We start from the raw sequence: 8,123 nt of genomic DNA, 5'->3' as shown, positions 1-8,123 counted from the left end.
GATAGAACCTAAGAATTAGCTATGTAGTGTGTGCTCTAAATTATGACTGTGGCAATGATCATAATTATGACTGTGGCAATGATCATAATTCTACCTCTCGTCAATTTTTCTTTAGGATTACTTGCTATAAGGCTTATGAAAAAAAATATATTCTTTTTAGGAATAAATCCATTATTTTACTAATAATATTTTTACTTGTCATTCAGAGGGGTACATTCAAATTTATTTTCACCTTTAAAGTAAAAACTAAATGCCTTCCTAGTCTATAAAAGAAAACGCTGAAATACATACATAGTGGAAACCACATTGCTAAACAAGTAAGTCTTATAGTGATCCATGTATAGATGGAATATCATTCCAGTGTGAGCAGGCTGTGCTTCCTGTCCATCAAATGTAGTACAGTACAGGCTGCTACCAGGTGCCAGCAGGTGTGCTAGGGGGAAAGATTATAATATTCACAGAAGATTGCTTTTAGAAACTCAAACTTGTAAAATTTGATTGGAATATTTGTTAGGCAACGTGTTTACAATTATATATTTATAATTATATTTCAAATTCGAGCATCAGTAGTAGTTTCCTTGCCTTTTACCAAGGAGTAACACTTATTCTTGTTACTGGATTCACTGTAAACTGACCACAGCCATATCCATCTACAGTGGTTTGTGGAGTCTGAATCGGCAGTTATGAGAATGCGCACAATTAGGTCTCTAGATTTTCTTGTTTCCAGTCTTAATGTTTAGTGAAACTTTTTGTTGGAGGACAAAGAGCAATAAACTCAGAGTTTGGAGATACTGCTGTCTGGCGGGGTCTGCCAGTAATCCTTTATCTGGCATTGGCAACTCATGCTTCCTTGTCACTCAGACTTTCTTATCTGTGCAAAATCTAACAACAACAACAAAATGACTGATATTAACCCAGTGACCCAAGTGGGCATGAACACATACCAAATACTTTATATCCTTGAAATTTTTTAATTATTAAAACAACCCTAGCAGACAGGTACTGTGGTTATCCCTCTAGTACAGATAAGGACACAGAGTCCCCAAGATCTTGAGTAGCTGGTAAGAGATTATAGGGCAAGATTCAGAGACTGTTAATATTTACCAAGTGCCTATGGTGTGTTGGGCCCTGTGTAGGAGTTTCACATATATTATTTTATAACACTATGGCTAGCTCTTACTACCCAAAATTTACAAGTTAGGAAACTAAGGATTAGCAGTACTTACTCAAAGAAACAGTGGGTGAATGGGGAAATTGGAATTCATATCCAGATGTCTCTGAGTACAGAAACCAAATTCTCGATACCACACTTTTTTGTCCCTTTATAACTTCATCTGTGTGAGTGGCCAGGAGTAATGGATTATGCAACTGCCTGAAGCGCTCTGGTCTTGTGTTCAGTGTACAGGATGGGTACCATTCATTTAAAATCTTCCTGCCCATTCCCCAGCTGAGTCTCATCTCTAACCAGCAGAAACCCATTTTTGGTGGCTGGTAAGCCACTAAATTTACTCTTTGTCCCCAAAATGACCATCAATGAATATTTAAATGCATTTTATTTCTAGATGCCTGATTCATTTCAAATCTATGTAAATTATTAGTTTCTTATGAACAATTAAATTTAGAGTTTACATATGTCAACAACTTTTCTGTTAGTGAAACTGAGAGATCCTATCACTCAGTGTGACATCGCTGAAAATTAAGGGATTCACAATCTTTGCTGACTTGGGTTCCAAGTCTGGGTCAACTATTTGCTGTATGATGCTGGCAATATTATTTAACCTCTAAAAGAGCTCATCTGTTTATCTATTAAAACAGTGAAATGATACTTATCTGAAAGAATCCAGTATATTAATTTAGAGGTACACCCATTAACAAACACATTACGTTCCGTAAATTGGTAATCTATATTTGCTTCTGTTTATTCACTACTTTAAATAACTACACATAAAATATTCAGACCCAGGGACATATAATAAGCACTCAACGTCTGTTGAAAGAAATGAATGTCACTTTTGTCAAATTATTTCTAAAAAAAAAAAAAAAGTAACTTATTTAGAAAATCTCAACTCTACATTAAGGACCTTGTATTTTAGCATTTTCACCACTTTTACTGAGAGTCAATAGGGACTATTCCTGATTCTGAAAGGCAGAACAGAGATAAGGAGACCTGCAAAATTGGAGTTGGATCTGGGTCGCATTTTCAACACTTAAAATTGCTGTGTGACTTTGGTGAGTCATTTGAATTCTCCATTCCTGTTCTCTATCTATAAATAGAAATAATAAAGACATTTATTCTTAAATTCAGTTTCAGTTTTTCATCTATGAAATCAAGTGCTAAATATACACATTGAGCAATTATAATGCTGTAGAGAGATGTTTCTGTCATTTCTATTCCTCTTCCAACTTTGCGCCATTTTGCAAACATCCTCATGCTAAAGGTTGCAGTTTCTTCCAATTTCTTACTACCATGGTGTGCTCATAAATGCTTGAAATCCCATTTGAATAGGATGCAGGACAGCATCAGTTGTTAATCTGACCATTTATTTTTAAGAGTCTATCCTGTTTAAGGCCATGAAATACATTTCTAAGTATTCTGAACTACATCATTTAAATCTTCTCATATCTTGTTTTTGAAAAAGTAGTAATCTTGGATGAAGCCACTTAATCAATAATTTTTTAAGGTCCTTAATTGTCTCAACCCCAGGACATTTTCCTATCCATTGGACCACTTGAATTTCATCTTTATGTTTTGTAGGTGTTTTTGGTAATTTCCTTTCTATTGCATTCCATGATTTTTAATGTTTCCATTTAGGGAATTGTTCTCAAAGAATTTGAGTTGAAAGTGATACTACATATTTATAAAATGTATAAATTGTTTATAACTTAGCATTAAAAAATCAAATATGTCCAATTCAAGTAGCTGGTACAGAATCACTTATTTGCTTAAATATGATACATTACAATTATATCATGTTTTAAATCTCTAACAAACATGACTCCATAATATTTGACTACAATTTTATATAATACAAATGCTTATATGATAGCTGAGAAAACAAAAATTTTCATTCTTACACTTTTTAAATTGTTATTTTGTCTTCTTCTTTTAATGGAGCATACAGTTTCACCTGCATGTTCCGTCTATTCAGGGGAATTGCAGAGTTACAGTGATACTGCAGTATGTGGAATTGCCCCACCAATTAAATGCAGGATCATGACAATGAGCAAGTAAGGAAGATCTGATGCCACTTCTTTAGAAGAATTCCTTGATAGGGTTTGTCTGTGTCCCCACTCAAATCTCATCTTGAATTGTAGCTCCCATAATTCCCGCATATTGTGGGAGGGACTCAGTGGGAGATAATTGAATCATGGGGGCAGTTTTCCCCATACTGTTCTTGTGGTAGTGAATAAGTCTCACAAGATCTGATGGTTTTATAAGGAGAAACCCCTTTCACTTGGTTCTCATTCTCTTTTTGCGTGCCGCCATGTAAGGCATCCCTTGCTCTTCCACCATAATTCTGAGGCCTCCTCAGCCATGTGGAACTGTGGGTCAATTAAACCTCTTTCCTTTATAAATTACCAAGTCTCAGGTATGTCTTTATCAGCAGTGTGAAAACAGACTAATATACTCCTCCTTGGGAAGTAAAGGTTTGAGGGCCTTTGGAGAACAGGGCATGAGAGAAGGATGCCCAGGAAGGGGGGACTAGTGACTGCATCTGGAGGCAAATCTCACAGGCATTTATCAGAGTCAGACATTAAATTACGTTGTATTATTTTAAATCTAAGCAGTTGACAACTATGTTAACTAGAAGCTACTGCTTCTTTTAGAAGTAGGTAATAAATGATTAACTTTGAAGTAATATACTGTTCAGAAGGACAGCAGATGTACATAAACCTAAACACTAAGAGCTGGGTCTCCAATACTAAAAGAACTCTACTTTGGCACTCTCTGAGAGAGGGAGTGCTGTTAATAATGTGGAAATGTTTTTGCTAAAAGAGAAGGATTAACATTCATGCCATCGTCCAAATTGTTCTTCTTAAGATATTGTATATTTATATTATAAAATATGTCCTGTTTCTGATTTTATTAATTTATTTCATTCATTAAAGATATATCAGCAAGTAGCAGACTAGGAAGTTCCAGGGCCATATTTTCCCATAAAAATGTCAAATAAAAAATACATAGACCAAAGTTGCTTTGTAAGAACTCTTAAAATTAGCTAAGAAGCTGCAGCAGCAAAGCAAATGCCTAACGGAAAAAAAAAGCCACATAGAAGCAATACGAAATTTCATGGCATTTTTCTTGCCCTTAACCTACCTCGTCTTCAACGTAGTGTGGTGTGATCAGGAGGAATTTGCCCAATCCAAGTTCTGGCCTCAAACTGGAAGAGGAAGAGAGAAGCTTATCTGGAGATTGACTGGCAGACTATTTCTATCTTGCCTGATTCAAAAAGTTGATGGGAATGGTGGTATAGTTTGAATAGCAGGTTCAAGGTCATTTAAAACAGTGACAGGAACCATGGTGACTAAGAGCCACAGGAGGTCAGAAGACCCACTGGTGGCACAGATTATAGACAAAGGAATATAATAAAAATTCCCTGACCTCTAAGAAGCAGCAGCAATATGCCTCTTAGGGAAATTAAGACATTTAAAGCAGTCTTTAAATGGGGAACTGAAACAAAAGCATACACACAAGGCAAGGAAAGACACATCTCCAGTAAAGGTATGAAAGAAGCCTGTGCCAGGTCTTCCCCTGCACAGAGCCAGTCCACAAAAAGCTAGGAGACAAGGCTACTTTTTTCAAATGCTCAATTTTCAACAAAAGATCCAAGGCATACATACAAAGGAACAGGAAAACATAGCCCCTTCAAAGGAACAAAATACATCTCCAGAAACTGATCTTAAAGAACAGCAGAATTTAGGATTATTTGATAAAGATGTTCAAACAATAAAGATGTCTAAAGTATGCTCAATGAGCTGAAGGAGAATGTGAACAGACAAATAAGCAAACTAAGGGAGATATTTTATGAACAACATGAGAATATCAACAAAGAGATAATTTTAAAATCACAAAAAACAAACAAACATTCTGAACCTGAGAAACAGAATAACTTAGTTGAAAAATGTACTATATGGAGACTTGATCAGGCAGAAGAAAGAATCAGTAAACTTGAAGATATGTCATTTGTAATTGTTGAATCTGAGGAGCAAAAAGAAAAAAGAATGAGTAAAGTGAACAGAACCTAAGGGACATATGGGACATTGTCAAGTGAACCATATACATTATGGAATTAACACAAGAAGAGAGAAATAAAGAGACAGGGAGCTTATCTGAAGAAACAATGGATGAAAACTTCCCAAGTATGAGGAAAGAAATGAATATACAGGCTGGGCGCGGTGGCTCACACTTGTAATCCCAGCACTTTGGGAGGCCGAGGAAGGCAGATCATCTGAGGCCAGGAATTCGAGACCAGCCTGTCCAACATGGTGAAACGCTGTCTCTACTAAAAATACAAAAAAAAAAGTTAGCCGTATGTGGTGGTGCATGCCTGTAGTCCCAGCTGCTCGGGAGGCTGAAGCACAAGAGTCACTTGAACCCAGGAAGCAGGGGTTGTAGTGAGCCAAGATTACACACCACTGCACTCCAGCCTGGGTGACAGAGTGAGACTCCCTCTCCAAAAAAAAAAAAGAAATGAATGTACAAATACAGGAAGCTCAGTAAATTCTAAATAGGATGGATCCACAAAGATCCACACTAAGACATATTATAATCAAATTGTCAAAAGTCAAAGAGAATCTCGAAAGCAGCAAGAGAAAGGTGACTCAGTATGTACAAGAAAATCTATAATATTAACAGTGGATTTCTCATCAGAAAATTTGCAGGGCAAAAGGCAGTGGAATGATATATTTAATTGATTTTTAAAAATCCTGTCAACTGAGAATACTGTATTCAGCAGATCTGCTTTTCAAAAAATGAAGAGAAGTAAGACATTTCTAGATAAAAACTGAGGAGTTTGTTACTGTTGGGAAAGGCAGTCTTGTGCATGCAATCTTTTGACCCTCACTTGCCCATGTGACAATGGGCCTAGGGTCTGGACCACTTTTTTACCAAGAGAATAAAGAATCTTCATATCCTGTATTGGGATTATCACCTGTGTGGGAATATCTTAGCCTGTTTCAGACTCAATGTGTATTCCTCTTTTCATCTTAAAATTGCACATATTATGGCACCTAGCCAAACCTGATACTACATTTGTCCCCTGCAGGGAGGGGAAGGGTCCTTCTGTAGCACAAGAGAGGTATGTACAGACAAGTTGTCCTGTGTCAGCTGCTGGGCAGGACCTGCTGGCCATGGGAGACCTATGACCAGTAGTGGAGCTGATCATGCTCTGTCTCTACTCTATGTGAGTAAAGCATTAATCTATTCGGTGATTGGCTGTACTGTGTTTTCCTTGGCAACTCCAATACCAAGATGCAGTAGGCAGAAGTGTCAGGGTTTTCACTCCTCGTGACAGGCAACTGATGTCACTTGCTTGATAGTAACCACTACACCATTCCTATTAGAAATGTTAAAGAAAGTCCTTCAACTTGAAACAAAGGACACTAGGCAGTAACTTCAAGCCTTATAAAAATATAAAGTTCTTTGGTAAAGATAAATGTATGGACAAATATTTAAAATTGTGTTATTATAATTCTTATTTGTAATGCCACTTTTAATTATTTAATAGGATTTAAAGTTTAAAAAGCATAACTATAAATCTATATTAATGGGTACACAATATAGAAAGATAATTTGTGACATAAAATGGGAGTGTGAAGAGAGTTATAAAGAAGTAGAGTTTTTGTATGTGATTGAAGTTGCTATCAGTTTAAAATTGATTTTTCTAACAACTGTTTTATGTAATCCCTATGGTAACACAAAAAGATATATCTAGAGAATGTATACAAAGAGAAATAAGAAGAAAATCAAATAAATGTCACTAAAAAATCAACTGAACACAAAGGAAGGCAGTAAGGGAGAAATAAAGGGAAAAAAACTATAAGACATAGACAAAAAATTAGCAAAATGGCAAGAGTAAATTGCTAATCATAAGATATATTTTGGCAGAATGGATGAAAAAACAAGATGCAACTATATACTGTCTACACAAGACTTGTTATAAATCCGAAGACATGCATTGGGGAAGAGAAAGAATGAAAAAAAAGACAATTCATGCAAATATTAAAAAAGGAGCAGCAAGTGACTATATTGATATTGGATAAAAGAGATGTTGAGTTGAAAGCTGTCACAAGAGAGAAAGAAGGGCACTATGTAATGACAAAAGGGTCAATTCACCAAGAAGATACAATACTTATAAATACATATATATATATTTTTATATATACACACTGAGCCTGAGAGCTCCTAAATTTATGAAACCAACCTTGACATAATTGAAAGGAGGAAATATTGATCTACAATAATTATGGGGACTTTAATATCACAATTTCAATAATTGATGAAACATCCAGAGAAAAGATCAATAAAGAAATAGGAGACTTGAACAACATTATAGACCAATTGAAACTGACAGACATATACAAAACACTTCACCCAAAAACAATAGAATACACATTTCGTTCTCAAGTATACATGGAGCATAGTTCAGGATAAACCATATGCTAAGCCCCCAAAAAAGTCTTAATACACTTAAAAGATTAAAATCATCAAGGTACCTTTTTTTATTACGATGGAATGAAACTAGAAATCAATAGCAGGAGGAAAACTGGAAAGCCTACAAATGTGTGGAAATTAAATGACAAACCCTTAAGTAACCAATGGGTCAAAGAAAAAAACACAAAGAAAATTAGAAAATATATTGAGAGAAATTAAAATGTAAACACAATATATTCAAACTTGTGAGATGCTGAAAAAGTACTACTAAGAAGGAATTTTATAGCTGTAGATGTTTATACTACAAAGGAACTAAATCAACAACGTACCTTTATTCCTTAAGGAAGTAGAAAAAGAAGACACTTCACACATCTAGCACACAAAAAGATACAATAAAGATTACAGCAGAGATAAACAAAATTGAGACTAGAAAAACAATAGAGAAATTAGTGAAACATAGGGTTGACTA

This window comes from Mandrillus leucophaeus, unplaced genomic scaffold, assembly GCF_000951045.1.
Source record: "Mandrillus leucophaeus isolate KB7577 unplaced genomic scaffold, Mleu.le_1.0 Scaffold984, whole genome shotgun sequence".
Lineage (NCBI taxonomy): Eukaryota > Metazoa > Chordata > Mammalia > Primates > Cercopithecidae > Mandrillus > Mandrillus leucophaeus.
Note: the sequence above shows the minus strand (reverse complement) of the source record.